This window comes from Phyllostomus hastatus, unplaced genomic scaffold (genome assembly GCF_019186645.2).
Source record: "Phyllostomus hastatus isolate PE091 unplaced genomic scaffold, TTU_PhHast_1.1 phas_scaffold_39, whole genome shotgun sequence".
In the NCBI taxonomy this organism is placed as follows: Eukaryota; Metazoa; Chordata; class Mammalia; order Chiroptera; family Phyllostomidae; genus Phyllostomus; species Phyllostomus hastatus.
The window spans coordinates 27,012,960-27,035,105 of record NW_025334028.1 but is presented as its reverse complement, the minus strand read 5'-3'; the positions used below and the strand labels follow the sequence as shown (position 1 = coordinate 27,035,105).

At 36.3% G+C, this 22,146-nt stretch overlaps 1 protein-coding gene across 2 annotated transcripts in view; it reads right to left on the bottom strand.

Annotated features, from left to right (window-relative positions):
- The window catches only part of TET2 (tet methylcytosine dioxygenase 2), a 126,304-nt gene that overhangs the window by 78,978 nt on the left and 25,180 nt on the right, over window positions 1–22,146 (bottom strand). For both annotated transcript variants that reach the window (XM_045820029.1, XM_045820031.1), the window contains exon 2: window positions 11,291–11,436. The gene's annotated coding sequence lies outside the window, so the exon portion shown is untranslated. The remainder of the gene's footprint in view (window positions 1–11,290; window positions 11,437–22,146) is intronic.

The following is a 22,146-nucleotide window of genomic DNA, read 5'->3' as shown; positions in this document are numbered from 1 at the left end:
AAGTCTAGCCACAACCCCTATTCCTAAGTCAGTTGTGGAAAGCTGCAGAAAATTTAAAAAAAACAATGTGACTGCCTAGTGCTCCTTATTTCAGGCATGGGCTGGGGTAGACATGGCTAACAGAATAGGGAGGGACTTTACAATAGAAGCTCTTCACCCCTGTCCCATAGCTGAGAGGAAGCCAGAAACCCAACAGTGCTGTGGGTTCTCTCTGAGCTACGTACTCTTTTGCCCAGTTTACCCTGACAAAGGAAAACTGTCTTCCCAAACCAAAAGATGCCCACCTAATACAGAATAGCTAAAGCTAAATGGGACCTGGCTGGCGTAGCTCAGTGGATTGAGCTCAGGCTGCGAACCAAAGTGTCGCAGGTTCGATTCCCAGTCAGGGTACCTGCCTGGGTTGCAGGCCATGACCCCCAGCAACCGCACATTGATGTTTCTCTCTATCTCCCGCTCTTCCCTCTCTAAAAAATAAATAAATAAAATCTTAAAAAAAAAAAAGAAGCTAAATGGGAGGGAGCCTTTAGAGAAAAGGGCATTTTTTTTTCTGCTTAACCATGAGGTAGCCAAGGGAAGCAGTGTTGGGAAAATAAAATATGCATGAACTCTCTTAAATGAACACCCAGAGGTGGCAGGACACTTTGTTAACCGGGCTTCCCATTTATAGTGGGCTCACCTCGACAAGAATGCTCGATTTCCTCACCTGGTTGGGCTCACTGTGGGAGGGGGCCCCAAGGGGACTGAGGTCTTCCCCGCTAAGGGGGCAAAAGCACCAAAACAAAAAATCAGACAAAATCAAATTATAGACCTAGACTAAAGGCTTCAATATGTGAAAGAGATGGTGGTAGATGGGGGGAATGCCATTGCAGGGATCTGAGCTCTGAAGCAATATTTTCAATAAACAGGAAAAAACTTATAGTGGTAATGTTCCAAAAGTACCATGAAAGGAATGTTTTGAACAATCTAAGACGATTCTATCACACTCTTATGGTAGCAGGTAAGTCAGCCCTCCTTAAAGGATGTGTGAGTAGGGGACAAAAACAGAATGACACCGATGGGTGGGGACAGCACAACTCCAACTCAAAGAGAGAAGTAAACAGTCAACTGTAGAAGAGAAGCGTGCCTTCAGAAATGATTTACTAATTTACTGACTGTTCTGGAAATAAATCTTAGGCCTCTTGTGCTTTGTCCTGCCAAAGAAAGTTTTCACAGGTACTCTTGGAAACAATGGATGAATGATTAAATTAGAAAACAGACTGCAATTAAGAAGGAAGTTAAGAACAGAGGTAACAATTTCATAGGGAAATATAAAACAGAGTTAAAAGAAGCAACCCTGCCCCTGCCACACAGAGAATTAACACTAAAATAATAAAATTACAAGCAAAGAATAAGCTGAGGAAAGATTTCTTTCTTTATTTTTCTAAATAACTTTTTGCTCAAAGAGGAAATAAAAACTTTAAAAGAAAGAATTTCTGACAAATGATAATGATAATGATAACAGCACATCTCAAAATGCATGGGCTGTAGCCAAATTATAATCAGAGGCTTCAAATCCTTTTAATGACAACATAAAACAGAATAAAAATAAATGACATAAGCATTCTAACCCAATAATTTAGGAAAACAAAACAAAATAAACTTAAAGGGAAAAGTAATAAATAATATAATAATTAACAATAAAAATGTGTAGTAGGCTTAGTAAATGAATCTAGGAATAGATATTTGAAAAGGAATAATACAAGGCCAAAAAAAATCAGTAAGTCAATTTTAAAAAACAAACAAAAAAACCCCCCACATAAATTAGTGTAGACAGAGGTGCTACATCTATAGAGACTATTAAAAGAATGATGAAATGTTATATACTTAATAAATTAGAAAACAAAGATAAACTGAATAGGGTTACAGAGAAATACTGCTAAAATTTGCTCAAAAGTATAAAAGGCCTAAATAAATTTATACTTCTGGAATACAATCTTTAAACTTTTCAAATTATTATACTGCAATTAGACCAGAGTTCAATGTTCCCACAGACATATTCTTACAATTTTCCAATAAGCATGTCACTCATGTTATTTAAACTTTACAAAGTACAGGAATGACTAAAGTTCCTCCATTAGGAAATTATTCTGCGTAACTGAGAGCATGCTTTTCCCTATTGACAGCACACCTGGTATTATGTGCTACCTACATCTGTAGCCCTGTATTCATTTGAATAATGAATGCTTAGTAGGTACTAAAGATTCAAGATGTTTGTTCAGGAGGAAGAGAGATACTTAAAATATCATAAGGAAACAATGTAATTAGCTTTCTAATAATTATTATAATATGTTTTAGAAACAGAAAAGAAGCTAAATTTTCCTCAAGGAATTGGGCATGACTTTACAAAGGTTGTGTATTTCTTATTAAATGAAAACTTCAATTTTGCCATCATAGTAATTTAAATTGATAAAATTTCTAAGAATTGACTCACTTTGAGAATGTAGAACATAAAAGAAGGAACTTAAACACAAATTATGCAAAGAAAACTATATCTTACCTTTAAAAAGTATGAAACTGAATGGAAAGATCTTTTTATTGTATTCTTTTCTATTACTGTTTATCCCCCTTATACTCCACTCCCCTCTGCAATCACCACACTGTTGTCCATGCCCATGAGTCCTTCCTTTTTGCTCACTACCTCCACCTCCATAGCTGTCAACCTGCTGAACTATCTGGTTATATATTTACATACTTTCAATAAATGTATAACAAAAGACTATATATTTTTGTCCTAAGTGCAATACATTATAAAATGCCCAAGTATTCAACTCATTCAACTCTATTCTGCATTTTATGTGGGGAGTTTATTTACCTTCCTCTAAAACTATGTTTTTCCCCTTTTTTAAGTACTTTTATTGATTATGCTACTATAGTTTTCCCAATTCCCCCCCCCGCCCCCGCCCCGCCCTGCCCCCATCAACCCTCCAGCATCCCCACCCTTAGTTCCCTGTCCATGGGCTGGACATATAAATTCTTTGATACTCTGCTTCCTATACCATTTTTTATCTCTCCCCATCTATTTTATGCCTACTAATTATGCTTCTTCTTCCTTGTACCTTCCTCCCTCATTCCTCCCTTCCCCCTCCCCACTAAAATCCCTCTGTGTGATGTCCATTTCTCTGATTCTGTTCCTGTTCTAGCTGTTTGCTTAGTTTTTGTTTTCATTGTCTGTCTTTTCTTTTAGGCTCATTGGTTGATAGTTATGAGTTTGTTGTCATTTTACTGTTCATATTTTTTATCTTCTTTTTCTTAGATAACTTCCTTTAACATTTTATAAAATAAGGGTTTGGTGATGATTAACCCCTTTAACTTGACCTTATCTGGGAAGCACTTTATCTGCCCTTCCATTCTAAATGAAAGCTTTGCTAGATAGAGTAATCTGGGATATAGGTCCTTGTCTTTCATGACTTGGAATACTTCTTTCCAACCCCTTCCTGACTGCTAGGTTTGTTTTGAGAAATCAGGTGACAGTCTTATGGGAACTCCTTTGTAGGTAACTGTCTCCTTACCCCTTGCTTCTTTTAGGATTTTCTCTTTATCTTTAATCTTGGGTAACTTAAAGATGATGTGGACCTCTTTGGGTCCAACTTCTTTGGGACTCTCTGGGATCCCTGGACTTCCTAGAAGTCTATTTCCTTTGCCAGATTGGGGAAGTTTTCCTTCATTATTTGTTCAAATAAGTTTTTAATTTCTTGCTGTTGTTCTTCTCCTTCTGGCACCCCTATGATTTGGATATTGGAATGTTTCAGGTTGTCCCAGAGGTAAGACTCTCTTCACTGTTTTGAATTTTTGTTTCTTCATTCTGCTCCAATTGGATGTTTATTTTTTCCTTTTGTTCCAAATTGTTGCCTTGAGTCCTGGTTTCCTTCCTGTCACTGTTGATTCCCTGAATATTTTGCTTCATTTTATTTTGGGCATGTTTCATTTGTGTTTTCATTTTTTGACCAAGCTCAATCAGATCTGTGAGCATTTTGATTACCAGGGCTTTTAATTCACCATCAGATCAGTTGGCTATCTCTTCAGCTCTTAGCTCTCTTTCTGAGGTTTTGCACTGTTCTTTCATTTTGACCATATTTATTTGCCCCAGGCCCCTGATAAGTTGTAAGGAAGTAGGGCCTTAGGTATTCACCCAGGCAAGGCAACCCTCCTTGCAGTGCTGCCTGTCGGGGAAGGGCCAGAGAGGGAGCAATGCCGCTCACCTGCACATCTCTAGCACTTTTCAGTAAACTCTCATGTAAGACTGGGAGTATCTCCCACCGGGGCAACCACTGTAGTCCACAGCCACCTCTGAGTCTCAGTTTCCCTTTAAGTCAGCCCCGCCCAAACAGCCCACCACTTCAGTACAGCCAGCCCCGGGTGCCCAGTGCGTGGAGTTGCAGCAGTTTTTCTGAGTCAGCCTGTGCTGTCTGCCACCTTACTGGTCTGGTTGTTCTGGTTGATTTTTTCTTTAATTCCTTGGTTGTTGGGAGTTCCACGCAGCTTGATTTTTTGGTGCTTCTGGTTGTTTATTGATTTTAGATTGGTTGTTATCCTCCTTTTGGTTGTTAAAGGAAGTGAAGAGTTTCTACCTACACCTCCATCTTGGTCAGGACTAAAAGCTATGGGTTTTAATACTCACTTTACTGGTTTGGTGAGGGAACCTGGAGCTCTGCAAGCTAGCATGCATTCTCAGCTATGTCCTTATAATATCATAAAGCACCTGGCTAAACATATTGTCTCTCACAAGACCTATATTCTTAAGTAAACTGGCCACTTTCCTCCTTTTACTTGAGAGTAAAAATCAGAACAAAAAGAACTGCTGAAAGTTGCATGCTTGTTATGCAAAAGGTTGATTAGTAAATTTTTTAAAAACGTGTTCTTTTTCAATAAATAGTTTAGAAAATCATCATCAACTAAACTTTCTGGAAATTTCAAATCATTTATTGAATTCATAACTCATTAAACAAGGTCTGAAGTGTGTTTATTCATCAAAATTGTCATCCAATAGATATCAAATACCTATGACAGCTTTCAAATTTCTTTTTCTACAGTAAAACATTTATGTTCACCCATAACACTGGAATTAGAATGCTAAATATATCCCTAAAGTCTCTGAAATAGTCAACACAAGCACAAATCTCAACTATAATAAATTTAATTTGGGAAGGGTACTTTAGGGAAAAAGAAAACAGTATCAAATAGTACTTAAAAATATTGTAACAACAACTGAGCATCTCTGAGGTTCAAGCTCTGAAATATTGTAACTTTGTATATCAGATTACCATGTGGAGACACTTGATGTTCCAACTATCCCCCCACTCCCCGTCTCCCCAACTTAATGGGCAGGTGCTGTATTAATTTTAAGAAGGGACCAGAGGGAACAAAGAAAAATAGAAGATAAAAAGATGACAAAGTGAATTCATTCTTTTGAAGAGTGTGTTTAAGTGTCTACTTCATAACCTAACATTGTGCACAGTGTTAGGCAGAGGAAGACACAGCCTTTGTCCTACAGATGTCTGAGTTTGTAGAGAAAGCAGGAGCACACGACTACAATGAGTGTGATGCTGAGAAACAATGGTGTCACAAATATGAGGCTTCACTGATGAGAAACCTGAGCTGGGTCTTTAAGGAAAAAGGGCAGCTAACCAGGGGAGGAATGACAAATGCAAAGGCCTAGGATGAGTGAAGTAAATTCTGTTCAAGACCTAGAGTTAGGAATAATTATATCCTATAATCTGAGGAACAATATAATGCCAAGGCGGTTGAGGAATAACCAGGAGCCAGGTGAGAATATCAAGCACAAAATTTGATCTACATCCTATGGGCCAGTGGTGCTTTAAACTGAGTCCTTTTTATACCATAGGTTCACAGAACTGTTCAGGGCCACACTGGCTGAAGACAGGTAAGGAGGTTGTCTAAGCACCCCCACATTGCATTGACCATCTCTACAATGACTACAGAAAAAATTCTAATTGAAATTTAATTCATTTTAATTGAAAAAATTCTGTGGGGTAGAGAGAAGGCATGTCTACCACTTTAACAAAGTTTGACAGTGGGTATCCATCAAAGGGTATTTAAGAAGTAGTGTGCATGGTTAGATTTGTATTAAGAATGAGCACACTGGAACACATTCAAATGAGCATTAGAAAAAAGGAAAAACAGAAGCAGAGAGAACAGTAAGGACCTCATTAATCCATGGAAAAAAGGAAATTCCAAAAAGTAGTATGAAGGATTATTGTGTGGATATGCTGGATTTGTGAGTATGGGTGGGAAAGAAAGGTAGAAGTTCTTGCCAAGTTCAACATTCTCAACAAAGAAAGAAACAAGCTGGCTTGGAGGACTTAAGGAAGGATGTTGTGTGCATGTGTGTGCACAGGTGTATACATGGAAGGACATTCAAGATCTTGAGAAAATGGTCAAGGTTTTTTTTTAAGTCCCTATAAGACCCCCTCTAAGATTCAAGAACTGTATGTGCCTTGGTTTGAGAATTACAAAATTGTGATACACACATACAATATTAGCTGTATAATCACAGATTCTCCCAGAAACCCATTACTTGTTCTTCTAATTTTCCCAGATTAAAAAAAAAGCCAAAATAGCACACTATTTTCACATTTTTAGGAAAAGATTAGGTCAGAGTTAACATCTGTCAAGATGGATAAACTTTTCTAGTACCTTCATTTACATTAAAACTTTCTTTCAGAATACAAAGTCTATTCACCCAGACTCTCATTTCTGTTTAAAATATCCTATGAGATCAGTGGAGGCAACTGATACTTCACCTTCTGATGGGGAAACTGAAACACAAGAACGGTAAAAATAACTTCCATAGGGTGTATTCTTTTAGCAAGGCTTACTTGTTCGAAACTCAAAGTACATGTCACATGCAGACAGGCATCAGTACCAAAAATGCTATAGAGCTATTTTTGAATTTAAGGATTGTCAGAGTTCTCAGGAGAATCCCATGAGAGTGTCAACAGTCATCTGAAATTCAGTCTCTTGGGACATTAAGACTATGAAACCAGTTTGGGACTGAAAATATACATAAGACAGCACATGTAATGGAGGTTTTGTTTTCACACGGTTGAGTCATGGCTGGTGCCATAATGTGGCAAATGAAATGGAGAGAGCGAGTACATGTATAAAACTTGTAAATAGAAAAATAAATATTTTCTATTTTAAATACACCTCTTCTTACTTGCTAGATAATTATAATTTATTAAAAATAAGAAGACATTAACAAACCAATGGGCCACACAATAGTTTGAAGAGTTCAGTTTAAATAGCACTGCATTAGATGATTTTTGTTTCAAGTCCTATGACTGAAAAGATAAATTTGATAAGGCTTGTTAGAACAATGACCACTGATCTCAGTTTATAAGATTGATCTTTAAGAAAGCAACATTCGATGTCTTAATTTTAAAGTCTAGGTAGTGACAATAAATTTGAGATAGCAGAAACCACTTTTCTTCTGAAAGATAAGCATTAAAAAAGTACAATGATAGAAATACTTATTCCACCTCAAAGTACTACAGAGAAAGAAAGATGGCTTATTTTAAATCAGGAAACATCAACAAAGACTAGATTGGAGACTCTAGGCACATGTAGTAATGACCCTCTTCTCCTCCTACCAATGCTTCTTTGACCCCGTCTACATAAGTTAGATCTGTTTCATAAAAGAGGGTAAAAAATGTCCCCATTAATTACAAGAACAGCTAAACACAGTGCTAATGGGCATTTCCAAACCTTCTGACTCTCTTCTCCACAAGCAAGCTCGCAAAATACAAATCACTAACACTTTTTACAGCCAGCATGGAGAGTGTGGGGAGGAGGCTCTCAAAGTGGAAACCTGAGGCCCGTGAGGGTTTTGCATTAGCTCATGAGGTGACCTCAGTCATGTCATGTTCCACCTCTGGGCACCCTGACTTCCCTATTTCTTTTAGCGCCAACACTTCACTGGTCATTTTAAAACTTGAAGAGAAACTCTGACTCCTCCTGTATCTCCCGTATGCAAAACATCGATAAAATCCTAATGATTTTTCCTTAAAAGATATCAAATCTATCTTCCTCTTTCAGTCTCATTTTTTATTATAATAATCCTCCTAAATCACAACCTAACCATTTCCCCCATCTCCCTGCTCTTCCAAACTTGACAAAATAATATTGTTAAAGACTTGAAATACCTTGTTACTTACTGCTTCAATTGTTCCTCAATATTTGTTAGACAGCAAGTGATAATCTTAGGTCTGGCCTCAGGATTTTATAAAATTTGTCTTCACCTGCTTTGCCATCTTCTCTTCCACTCACTATTTACCCACTCTGCACAAGATTGCATGCCTCTGCCTAACCCCCTGCCCTAAGCCCAGCAGACCCCTGCCCTCAAAGCCAACATCCTTATTTCACTTCACCTCAGGGTCTCCTCCACCTGCCTCTACTGGCATATAGTGTGTGTGTTGTTTGAAAAAATAACTTGAATTAGAACTTTTTCCTTGGAGTTTCTTTTTGAGCATCACTGAGATACAAATGACAAATTGTAAGATCAGTGTATATAAGGGACAATAATTTGATATATACATTGTAAAAAAACATCCCCCATGAAGTTAATTAATGCATTCATCATTTCACATATTTAAACTTTTTTTTTTTGGTGAGAACATTTAAGTTCTACTCTCTTAGCAAATTCCAATTATACAATACAGTGTTATAATCACATCCTCAGACTTTATTCATCTTATGACTGAAAGTTTGCACCCTTTTACCAATTACTCACATTCTTTTTATCCTTCAAGATCTAGGCCACAACCTGCCATGTATTTTTGTGGTCTCCTCTAATTGTTGTAGTCTACACGAACTGTGCTATTCCTTGAACTTCCAAAGCTCTTATCTGTATCACTTGGGTATATGGATACATGGTTACTGGTGGAATATGATTAAGTTGCATAAGATGCTCTGATTTTCTTTGACTCATCTGGAAAACTGTTTACTGTTCTAAGGCTTTGTGGCTTTTCTCTTTTACCTGGAATACTCTTTACCATGTAACTTTATGGTTATGTTTCTATTTCTTTTTCACATTTCTACTCAAAAAAATATCATGAGGTCTTTCTTGACTACTTCATCTTTAATCACTACCTCAATATGCCCCCAATTGCTTTTTTCTACTTTAAATTTTTATACTTAGAACTTCTTGATATTTAACATACTATACATTTTTATTTATTTATCTTGTTTTTGTCTGTCTCCTGCTCTAGAGTCTAAGCTAAACAATGAAAAGAAAACATTTATATATTTTGCTCATTAATGCATTCTAGTTCCTAAAGAGTGTCTGGTATTTGTTAAATTACTCAAGAAATACTTTTTAGCTAAATTCACTATTAAAAAAATGAAAGCAGCATTAATAATAGTAATAACAAAGGCTAGTATAAAATTGAGAACTTACTATGTGCCAGGCCCTGTACATATCATGCACATAATATTGTATGATCTCATTACATTAACTGTCACCTATTTGCTAAGTAAAACAAGGCTTAAAGAGGTTAAATAATTTTCCAAAGAACATATAGCTAATAAATGTTACTAAAATATAAGCTCTAGGCTTATTTGCTACTGAAAATAAGTCTTAGACTGAGCTTATCCAACTACAAGAAAGTAAATGCAAACTAAGATATTTTTTGCACATAAGGGTTGCTTGTAAAATCTTATTTTCTTTTTTAACATACAGATAATACTTTAATTTCCTGATCTCATTTCTTGTTGGTAATTTATCTTACACTTTTCTGTAAACTTCTGCACTTTCCTACTTACCCACCCTCATCTCCAAGAAGAGAAAATCTTAGCACTTTACTAAAGAGATAAAAGTTTCACTTTAAAAATTTCTTTCAGTTCTTAAGGTCAAGTACAGAGCGAGCAGTCACAGTCCTCACAGTGAGAGGCAAAGCATCCTCTAAGGGAGGAGGGGAAAAGCAAAGAATGCTTTATTCATAATTACCTAAGATTTTCCAGCATGAGAGGGGAAAGAGGAAGTCTATTTTCAGTGACAATGATTACTCTAAAAACATTAGCATGCAAGGGGAAAATTTTCATTCTGAGAGTTACTACAGTGCTGAGTTCTCTTTCCCTTACTTAAAATTCCCAGGGCAGAGAGGTAATCTAGGCAGAGGCACTTGCCCTGTGTCTCGAAAATGGCAACATCCAGGAATCATGGGAGTTTAACTGGGGACACCCTGGAAAGGATTTCTCAGCACCAGGTCCATCTCTGAAAAGTATCAAGTGGCAGAGTGCATACTTACATCCTCAGAAATCTGGAGTGAGGGCATGGATTATAGCTACCTGGGCTTTCTGGGAAACCAAAGCTGAATTACCTGCTAACGCAGTTACAGAAGGAAAAAAAAAAAGCATCATTCTACCTTTTCTCTATCTAACCTCCATTTTCTCGCCTACAAGATCCTCATAATTTTAACTGGATTATAGCAAAGACAAAGCTACATATAGTAGAATTCATTCTACTGTCCATCTTAAATATTTTGGAATAAAAGTACACCCATTACCTATTTTTACTCATCCACATAAGTGATACTGATCTGATAAATAACCCTTATTTAGGACCTTCATTAGCAGGTCAGTGGCATTCAGAACAAAATTGATCTCTATTAAGATCAACTATAAGAACATGATGTAAAAAGTATTTTGTGTCTCTCTGTGTGAGTCTTCTATGTTTTTTTAAATCATGTTAAAAAGATCATGTGAAATATGACATTATTTTTCCTAAGTTCTGTCACTTTATACTTTAGTTCTTCACCAGTTCTCTGGAGCCACACTTCCATGAAGCCCAGCTGCCTGGGCTCAGCTGGTGCTCACTTTTCAGTCCAGCAAATGACCACAAATATCATTTTTTGGTCCTTAACAGATTGAGACAAAGTGGCCACAGTGATGTAAAAATGGATGGGAGAAATACGGGGGCAAGCAGTTATAGATATCACATTTCTCCACGCTTATTGTTATATTTGAATGGTTGTTATCATTTTAAAAGTCACAGACATTGAGAATCTGATGAAAGTCTTTTCTCCAGAAAAATAAAGTATATACACAAAACTCAGCACATGACTTTGGGGAATTCATAGATTTTAACATCTAAGCCATGTGTCTAGATCATAGATAATAAAGGTCATTGAGAGAGTACAGAGTACTTAGAGTTCAGCTTGGAAAAGACGTTTACCACTAAATTGGGGATAAACTTCTCACACACCAAGCACAAAGACTGTCCCCACTGTCTTACCAGCAGCTCTGTCTCTCACTGCTCCTCCTGGATCATGGCCTGTTGGCTGCTGCTGAGCCCATCTCCTGCTTCCAAGCGTGGTAACTCAACAGGAACAAGGGCAAGTAAACAATCTTAAGAGGGTCTGCTACTGAATGTTGGCCAGCCTGGGAAAGACACAGAGTGAATATTTTTAAGTTAGCAAAAAGAAACAAGGCATGCACATCTGGTATGAAAGCTATTACATAGAGTTTAAAAGGTTTAAGATGCCCATAATTGGATATTTCCACTTCACCGTTAGCTGTTAAAAAAAATTAGGGTTGGAGGATCTTTCTCGAAGCGGTGAAACTCCCAAATATACCACAATAACATTGTCTAATATTTGTAAAGCCCTTTGCAAGGCCCAAAGCAACCTCTGCCTACTCCTTACATCTTGATTGTGACAATCAGTCAGGCCTGGGACCCACTGGCTCAGAGTCCTTCATCCGTTTAATCACATGGCTCTCAGCCTTGGTTGCAATGGTATCACATGCATGTGAAGCTGAGGCCTCTTCTCAGAGATTGTTATTTGTTGGACTAAAATGAAGCTTTATTCCCCAGGTTATTCTAAGGTGTAGTCAGGATTGAAAATCATTAGTTTAAACCCCTGTACTTGCTGAGATGTAGCACTAACTTAACCAGTAAATAGCAAATGTTTATTCAGAATATTATATCAAGGCAATGTTCTAAGTGAATGGAGAAGGTAAAGCATCATAACATGTGACCCCTTCAATTTAGCTAGACAGACTGGACATGTACTTTGAAAATATCACCTACTAAAGTACATAACCAAATATATATAACCAAAATGCACTGGTCAGAGATGTAGTAAAAATCTTGTAGTTAAAATATCTACCTGCTACAAAAAGTGGAGATTATCATCCATAAAATAAAGGAGGAAATTGAATGCATGGTTTCAGAAAGTCTTCCGAATTCTAAGGGCAGGGTGAAATTCAGAGAAAGACAGAGAGGAACAGGAAGAGAACTCTTTTTGGTCAGAAAGCTGTAAGAATATGTACAGAACATTGAGGGAGAATAAAAAGCCCATTCTGACTAATGGATTTCTATAAGGGGATATTAGAAGAATTTGGACAGGCAGATTTGAGTCAGGACATAAAGAATATTGGTAAAATGGCTACGGAAGTTGGGCCATTTCTCCAAATATCTGAAAATAGTATCTGGAATAATACTGGAAGCTGCTGAAAGCTGGTGCCCCAGGGGTCTTAGTAAATTTACTGAGTTCTTAGTAAATGTTAGACAAAGTGCTGGATGTATTACATGTGTTACCTCATTTAACACAAACAGCTGGTGAGGCAGTTATTATTGTCCCTATTGTACTGAGAAGAGAGGCCACTTAATGTTCTCAAAGTCACAAAGCTAGAAATAATAAGCTGAGATTGGAGCATACTGTTCCTTTAGAAATAAGGCATCATGTAGGTTTTTAACAATTGAGATATAATTCACATATCATAAAATGCATCCCTTTAAAATATACAATTCAGTATTTTTAATATAGTCAACAAGTTGTGCCATTATTGCCACTATCTAAAATCCAGAACAATTTGATCACTCCTCAGATAAATCCAGTACCCATTTGGAGTCAGTTCTCATTCATCCCTCCTCTAGTTAATTGAATTTCTCTCTCTATGGATTTGCCTATTTTGGATATTTCAAATAAATACAATGCCATAAAATTTGCCTCTCTGTGTCTGGTTTCTTTTACTTAGCATAACGTTTCCAAGGTTCATCTACATGTTAGTGGGTTTACTACTTCCTTTCTTTTTATCGGTGAGTAACATTCCACTGTATAGGTGTATCACATTGTATTATTCATTATGGACATTTGAGGTATTTCTACTTGTTCCTATTATACGTAATGCTGCTATGAACATTTATTTACATACAAGTATTTTTTTATTGTGGTAAAATGTATGTAATATAAATCGTCTTAACCTTATTTTAAGTGTACAGTTCTATGGCATCCATCTATGACAAGTTATTCATCACCCATCTCAAGAACTTCTTCATCTTCTCAAACTGAAACTCTGTACCCATTAAACACTAACTTCCCATTTCCCCTCCCCAAAGCTCCTGACAGACACGATTATACTTTTTGTCTCTATGAGTTTGATTATTCTATATACCTCGTATAAGCAGACTCATACAATATTTGTCCTTTTGTGACTAGCTACTTCATTTAGCACATGTCTTTAATACTCTTCCATGTTGTAGCATGTCATAATTTCCTTCCTTTTACTTGTATTAGCATTTATTTTATGCTGAATTTACTCCTGCAGCATAACTGTTTGTTTCTTCAGTTTCTTCTGGGATATTATTTTCTTCTGTGCAACCTCTCCTTCCAGTTCAGAAACAATCTGCTCTCTTTCAGTAGGATTATGTCAGTGTGGCAGGGAGAGCCCGTGTAGAGGTTAATCTGCCCACGAGCTCTGTAAGTGCTGTGCCGCATCTTGGGAGCTTTGTTCACCTGGATGTGCTCAATAACCAGAGAATTTATATCTGAACCTTTAAGTTCAGCATTACTTTCTGCATTTTTAAGCATGTGCAACAAAAATTCAGCAATCTTTTTAGGCCACCAACTCTGTGTCCAGCCCCACAGTTTGGCCTGGGGACACCTACCAACTCCACCACTCTAAGGACAGAATGGCACACACTGCTTTTGTAAAGTGACATCCTGAAGATACTGGTGGCTTTTCAAGTATGCATGACTTTGATGACCTGGGCAGTTGCATGCATATTCTGAAAGTGAACATGATGATTTGAATCTCTTGATTTGCATGACTTTGTGGGATTTTCTTGGTCAACCATTATAAGAAGTCACCTCTGGACACTTGTGGGAAGAGCTCCTTCCTTTTTTAAGGCTGAACAGTATTCCATTATACATTACATTTTGTTTATCCATTCATTTGTTGATGGACACTTGGGTTACTTCCACCTTTAAGTTACTGTGAGCTTATAATACCACTTTAAACATGAGCGTTCATAATTACTCTATGCTTTGTGTGGACACATGTTTTTAATTTTCTTGGGAATAGGAGTCTTAGTAGAATTGCTGAGAAATATGGTAATTCTGTTTAACTTTTGAGAAACTGTCAGACTGTTTTTGCAAAGTGGCTGTACTATTTTACATTTCTATCAGCAACAGATTAGTGTTTCAATTCTCCCATATCCTCACCAACAGTTGTTATTGTCTGTCTTTTTTATTATAACCATCCTAGTGGGTGTGAAGTAGAAGATTTAGTGTTAACATAATATAAGCAAGATATTAACTTCCTGTATTGGTTCAGATATAAACTGGTAAGAGAATGAGAAGGCTCCAGAGGAAATGAAACACAATGATCAAGTGGAAAAATACTACTGATTGAGAAATGAGTGGACTTTAGTAACATTCTAGATGTAGAAAGAAAAAAAGATTCAATTAGAGTAATAAAGTTTTGAGTTTGCTATCTTGAAAGAATGATGGTATTAATCAGAGAAATGGAAAATTCTAGAAAGGAATCTGAAATGAAAAAATAAATTCCTGACATGATATATTTGAGGAAGCTATATAATCTAAGTAAATATAATAATTATCAGTCAGGTGAAGTTCAGGAGGTCGGGGTTGGAGACAATGAAATATGTACTTGCTTTTAGAAAGGATTAAAGCAGCATTGGTACCACTAGAAAAGAGTCATTGTCTGTACTTGCTTAGATTCCTAAGGCTGGGTTTAGAAGCTTATGGACCAAACATTCAGGAAGGTGAAGCAACAGAACTACATACTTGCCTTCCTATTTTCTGTTTAAAACTGTAGAACAAAACTTAAACATTAAAAATTACATATTCTTTACCCTCAGAGTTTTATTGGAACGTTAGCTGTCTTTTGAATTGGTGTTAGGCTTCCACCTATACATTGGGGCCTTCAGGACAGCAGTACCCTTGGTACCCTTGGTCAGGATGGTGTGAACAGCTTAGTGGGATGGCCCTCCGAAGGCTGGCACAGGATTGGGAGTCCTAGGGGAAGGAGTGTCACTACAAGCAGCTATCTGGTTGGCTGGGAACCAAGCTGGCAAACTATCAAGGAGAAATGTGAAGTTCCAGTTTTCTATGCCTCAAACAACCCCGTTGTAAAAAGAGGCCATCTGAATAAATAGAATGTACACCTGTAAGAGACCACAGGTCTCTTGTTAGAACACAGTTCCTCAATGGTCACAATCCTGGCTTTGTTCAGTTTTGGAATGTCTCCAATATGATAATATTCAGAAATCAATACTGTGATGACTTGTGAGCTTGAGTACCTGTTTTGAAAGAGAAGTTCAGTGAGACTATTTAGGGTGCCTATGGTGAATATTCTCAAAGAAGCTGTAGAATATTGACAGTTAGCTTATGCATTGAGTTTTCCCTCTGACCTGGAAAACTGAGATTATAAGAAAAAAAACACTTAGAATGCAAACCAGAATAAACATGGAGGGTAACTGTTGCTGAAGACAAACTAAGATAAGAGGGGGAGAGGGAGGGGGCGGGGAGGGGAAGGGGGAGAGAGACAGACAGACAGATCGATCTAAGAATGAAAGCCTGTAAGTTCATTTGAAATCTTCAATGCTCTTACTCCCACACACATATCCACATTTTTAATTAAATGAAATAAACCTCGCAGTCAAAGTTGCAATCTTACTAAGGCTATGCGGTTTCAAGACAGATTTTTCTTTGTTCTCCTAAATTGAAACCTATTCTGGTATATTTTATCTTCATCAACTCTTCACTGTGTTTTAGAAGGTAATATGTACTTTCTACAATATTTTTCAGAATGTAGATGAAAAACTAAACATAGCTAAGACTTATTGAACATCCTAGTCATTTAAGCCTCACAACACTACCAGCCATGTCCCTCAGTGCACACTCTGTGGGTGGCAGGCCTCTCAGCTTCCACTGGCTGAGATTCAATAAAGAAAACATTTTATTTTGGTTACAGGTAAGTTATTCTATATTTCAAACCCTAGAATAGATACTTTCTCTCAAAAAGTAAACACAACTTTTCTTTGCAAACCAGTCATCCCACCTATCTAGGTGTATGTATCCATATGAGCTATATATACATCATGTATAGAAATCTTTCTTCAGGGCCTTCAATATATTGTCTGTTCAACAGATGAATCCATCAGTGATCAAAAGTCATTAAATGCCTCCGTTACAAACAGGGGACTGTTATCTTGCTAGATAGAACCCTTCCTTTCCCCTGTCTCTTCAAGCTTCAAAACTATAGGTGTTTCCTCCTGTTGTGATGCTGCCTCCGCTGCTCCCCAGCTGAGTGTGATCCTCCTCCAGGACCAAATGGGGTCAGACTAGAGACCACCGAACAGCAGGTTACTGACCTCGGCAGTATATGCCCATAAATGGTTTTCCTCCTCTTTCTCCTTCTCTCTCCTTGTGCATGTGCTCTCTCCTCTCTCTCTCACACACACAACCCCCACACATATACCCACACCCTCTTTCTGCTGGTAAATGACCCCAACCAACTGAATGGTGCTGCAGGAAAGAGCTGTTTCAGAATGTCAGCTACTTGGCAGCAATGGCTGCTCTATTAATGTTTTTTAAAAAATCACTACAGTAGTCAAAACTCTAAGAAGAAAACTAAAGGAAGTCCTTTTGCATATTTACTCCCTGTACTTTCTAACGCATTTTTCCTTGGTGACCTCAAGGGAAAAAAATTCAGTAAGTGTTTACAGAACAAATTCCACTAAGAAAAAAACAAATACACACAAAACAAGATTCTTTCTAATCAACAGCCCTTATAGAACTATAATTGCCAATGAAAGATGAAATATTAGGCAGCAGTTATAAAATGTTTGGCATAGTGTTTTTGTTGCATAAAGAAATTGTTTAAGAATCAAACATAGAAATGGAGGAGTACAGGTATGAATTCACTTGGCATTGCTTGTAGATTATAGATCAACGTCTATACCTTCCAGAAACTAACAAAAAAGGGGGAGGGGCATAGGAAATAAATATTTTTAAAAACCAAGATGGAAAACCCATATTAGAAGAAAATGTTGAGTAAAAATCACACAGAATAAGCATATATAAATACTTTTATGTACAACACAAACATCCTTATGACACTCGTACACTTGCTAATACATGACCTCTTTGGTCAGAGACAGGGCAATTACAAACCAGTTGAGATGTGCCCTCAACTGGTTTTTTTTTTCCAGAGTTTTAACTCTGAAAAGCCAATATAGGATATGGTTTATTTTTTATCCACTAAAATAGGAAACATAATACTCTAAAACAGAACTGGCATCCCTAATGTTCAAGGATTTGTGGGATCCCCTCTAGAAATTGCATGTAGTGAAGGAGAAGAAAAGGGTAAAAGAGAAAAAGAGGTAAGGAAAAGTGTGTGCATACTTTTCTGATTTTAATGGTTCATCTGCCATTTCCTTTTTTTCCACACAAGGAACTTCAGGGACTGGTGATTATATGATACACTGTAGGGCAATAATTCTACTTGGAACTAAGTTTTGAGATGAATCTCAGAAGCAACTTCTGTCCCATAACTCTAAGAAACCCTTAAGCAAACTAAGGAAGTAGGCAGGTAGAAGAGATATCCAAAATGTAAGTCCATCTCAGGCCCTACTGTTGACACTGTTACTCCATAACTTCATGGCTCTTAGACATGAGGACTGCAGATGCCTATAAAATGTTGAATTGCAGTATCTCTGTTCCAGACAAGGTTCAGTGCTTTATGAGCCTATGACTCAGAGATCTAATTTGATGCAGACAGAAAAAAATACATATATAAGAAAAAGAGGTATTGCACAAATGAATAAAATATAAAAACATGAGCAAAGTTATATTGAAAGAATTATCCCAATTTAAATTTCACTTAAATACTATTAAAAGTTTATAATGAATAATCCTTAAATTGTGATATATAACCATAACTGATAGTCATAATGCTAATTATTGATTCCCAAGAAATTTTTACAATGTATATTCTATTCCTTTAGATACGGTAATTTCATAAGTGATGTAATGGAATTTTCAGAGTAATGAGGTTGCTACCATGGCTCATTAGACTGAAAGGCTAATTATACCCATTCATAACAGGAATACATTGAGGATTGATAACTTGGCAGACTGTAAGTGCATTTCAAAAAACTGCTTCAAACTATAATATTACCTAGATATTTAAAAAATGAATTTATTTTCCCTATTCTTCAGGAAAATTACTAGGTATATAGTAACCCCACCTTGCCATTTCTATAAGACAGACAGGAAATAAAAGAATACATTTTTAAATTTATTAATTATGATATAAACCATTCAATAGCCCAGATAATATCTTCATGCAAGAGTGCTTTAAATCATATGAGGTATGTGAGTGAAGGTTTAAAGCTATTACATTAATAACATCAATACAAACATCAAAGGATCAATGAGAAAAATTCTGAGGCTTGATGAGATAGCAAATAGTATGTAAAATGAAATTTTATACTACATATAAGGCTGCCAATATTTGAGTTATTGCTATTTTTAAAAAGCAACATTATTTCAAATATAATACTGTGTACATTTTGCATTCTAAAAATTTAAACAAATCAAATCTTATTACCAATAAAAAGGCAAAGGAGAAAGAAAAACTCCAGAAATTTCCCAAAGATTCTAATTTTATCTTGTTCCTTAAAATGGAACATCATACTGAAAAGATTTCAAAACATACAGAAAAACTCCAGTGTTATGATTACCTGGATTGTTAAAAATAAACTATGCATTTTGCAAAATTGAGTCATTGAAATACTTCTATCATTCTAAAGTATTCTTAAAAACAATTTAGTAAACGTCAAGTTAAGACAAATGATGATCCTCTTTCATCCACAAAAACAGGATGTGATAATCAAAATATGAGTGATAATCAGGAGTGATAATAAAAATATTAACAGCTAGCATGTGAAAACATGGGTTACAGTGCTGCAGGCAGGTCCGAGAGGTCACCTCCAGGCTACATTATCATAGTTGGTGGATCATGGGGAGGGTCAGGGAGTCAGGAGGAGTGAGCCATGGTGGCTTAGGACAGCAGAATTCTCCAGCTGCCTCGGCAATGTTTCAGTAGCCATCAGGATAGCCACACTCACGTCCACCTGCTGCGTATCAGTTCTGGCTGTTTACATGACTCTTACAAGGGATAAAAAAAGGCATTAAGTAAATGTTAACATTTTTTGCAAATCCACCACTTCTTACTGGAGAAAATGTAGCTATTAACTTTGGCAATGGCTAGGAAACATCATGGGTAAATCTGATGGAAGGAATGAAAATTAAAGATGAAAGTTTTTTTTTATTTTTCAAGATTAACTATGAAAATTATATAAAATATTATTTTATGATAACATTTAAATTATTAAAATATAAAACTATGAAGTTAAACCTTCAAGTAATGACCACAATGGTAGAATTGAAATATATTTCTCCCTAAATAAAGACATTTAGTATAAAAAGCTGTAAATGCAATCATACTTAAGACAAAGAGTCATATAAATGAGAAATCCAAATAGATATTTTAATAACAAAACTTTGACACAATTATTCTTTCATAAAATTATCATTTTCATATTAAAGTGGATTTTCACATAGTAATTTCCTGGGTATGCTGTACAACTATTGCTACTTAGAAGATAAATGATTCCTTATTAACAAGCATATCATAATAATAAAGAAATGGAAGCATAATTTAAAAATATTTGATGCCATGTTAGAGCTGTAGGAGGTGGTGTGTATAGAAGCATGCTTTTGAAAAATGTTTTAAATCATTTTTTAACTACAGCTTCTAGGTAAACTATACAAATCTAAAGGGGACAGGAATTTGTTGTTGTCCTCTTGTTGAAAGGGATTAAAGTCACCTAGCAATCTCTGTGTTGTAGAAACCAAAATAAGAGTTGGTTGTCTACTACCAGTTCCTCTAATCAGAAGAGTACAAGCAAGTAGAGAAGCACTATTAGTCCAGTGGTGCTTTGACACACAGTTTTCATGATATGACAAAGTAAAAATCATCAAGAAATTTCCCAGGAAAAAGAAAGCCTCTAAAAGCATATTAATTGTAACCACAATGAGAGTTTACAGATCGCTCAGAGACACATGCACACTCCAAAAATGCAAATAACAAAAGACTCAACCAAAGAGCAAATACATTACAGCTTAGAGAGGGGGGCTGGAAACAAAAACTTTCTAAAGGTCTTTAAAATATTCTAGGTAAAAATATGAATGAGAATAATAATAATAATAATAATAATGTGTAGAACCGGAGACTATTTTTGGACTTACTTTTATAGAGACAAACAAGAAATTGAAATTTGAGTTATAAAGAATAATAAAAGGATAATACCAATTAGAATGTGAAATAGAGTTTGTGATAGTGGTAGATAATAAAGAATATATTTCAGAAAGCTTTATTTTGTATCATAATATTTCAGAGTGCAAGAAATAATCTCTGAAATAAACATAACTTTGCTCCCTAGTAAAACCCACTATATGTCTTAAAACAAAAGAACTCAATAATTATAGTACATGTGTGCTATATGTACTATGTGCTCACATATGCAAATATGAGAGCAGAAAAGAACAGGAATGTGAGAATTTGTTTTCCTCTACGTATTAATGACAGGGGTCTCAGAATGTGGGTCAGTATTTTTAGATAGTGAAAGAATAAATTCACCATCTTCAAATCTTCATTGAGCAAAGTGGAGTTTGGAAATAAAGGAGCCACTGACTCTGCCTTTAGAAAATGATGTCTAGGAAAAGCCCTTTATGTTAACTTGGGTTCACAGGCAATGAAAAACAATATTAAACATCTTGATTCTTCACTGACCCTGAGTGGATGAGAAACTAAATGAAAACTAGAGTGTCTACTCCTTATAGTTGGGAATGTGAAAGTGTCATTTCTAAGAAGATCAACTGTCAGCTGACTGAAAAACATACTTGCTCTAACCTCCAAGAATGAACCAAAAAAAACAGAGAATGGAAACAAACAAATGAACACCATTAGTAGATGCATTATTATTTTAGCTCAGTGGCCATTAAAAGCCAGATATTTTGCATGTTAGAAAAATCTCTTTCCTTTTGAGAAAAATGAATAAAACTAAAGAACCCAATAATTAGGCAAACTTAATTGGGTCCCACAAGAAATGCAGCTGCTTTAGAGAAACTTACTGTATGTAGACAGTCGTATAGTTTGAGGTCAGGCCTCCCCCCACAAATGCCTGCCAGATCAGTGCACAGAGGTCATCTCCAGGGCCACGAAGGAGGTCATGCTTTATCAGAGAGCACATCAGAGGTGGCATAAATCATCTAAGTGTAATGGCTAACTAAAAATAAGTTTCTACTACAAGTTGGCATTTTGTAAATGAAGATAATATATATCCTTCATTTTCTGAGCAGTGATGAGGGGGGAAATACATAAAACCAAGCAAGACTTTTCATCTTCAACACTGTAGGAAAAGGCACAGGCCTGTAGGTACAAGAATTTGGCTTATAGCTTTTGAGGTACCACGGGCACTGGCTCCCTTCTGCATGTGCCCCATCCCTTCCTCCACCAGCCTTTCTATGAATGACTGGTGCTAACTGTTCACTGCAAATAAAGTTGTGGGTCAATTATAGGTTATTTCCTTAACCTCAAGTTGGAAAATGAGTGACCAAAGAGGATTTGAATTGAAACATTACGGCCACCCATAAGGAAGAGAAGACATTCTTTTATTGTCTTGCTTATCATATTTCTCCCATTGTGTTTTTCCTGTTGTCTTATTTTTTCAATTAATGAACATTATTTTTACAAACAGATGTAGGTTCACTGTAC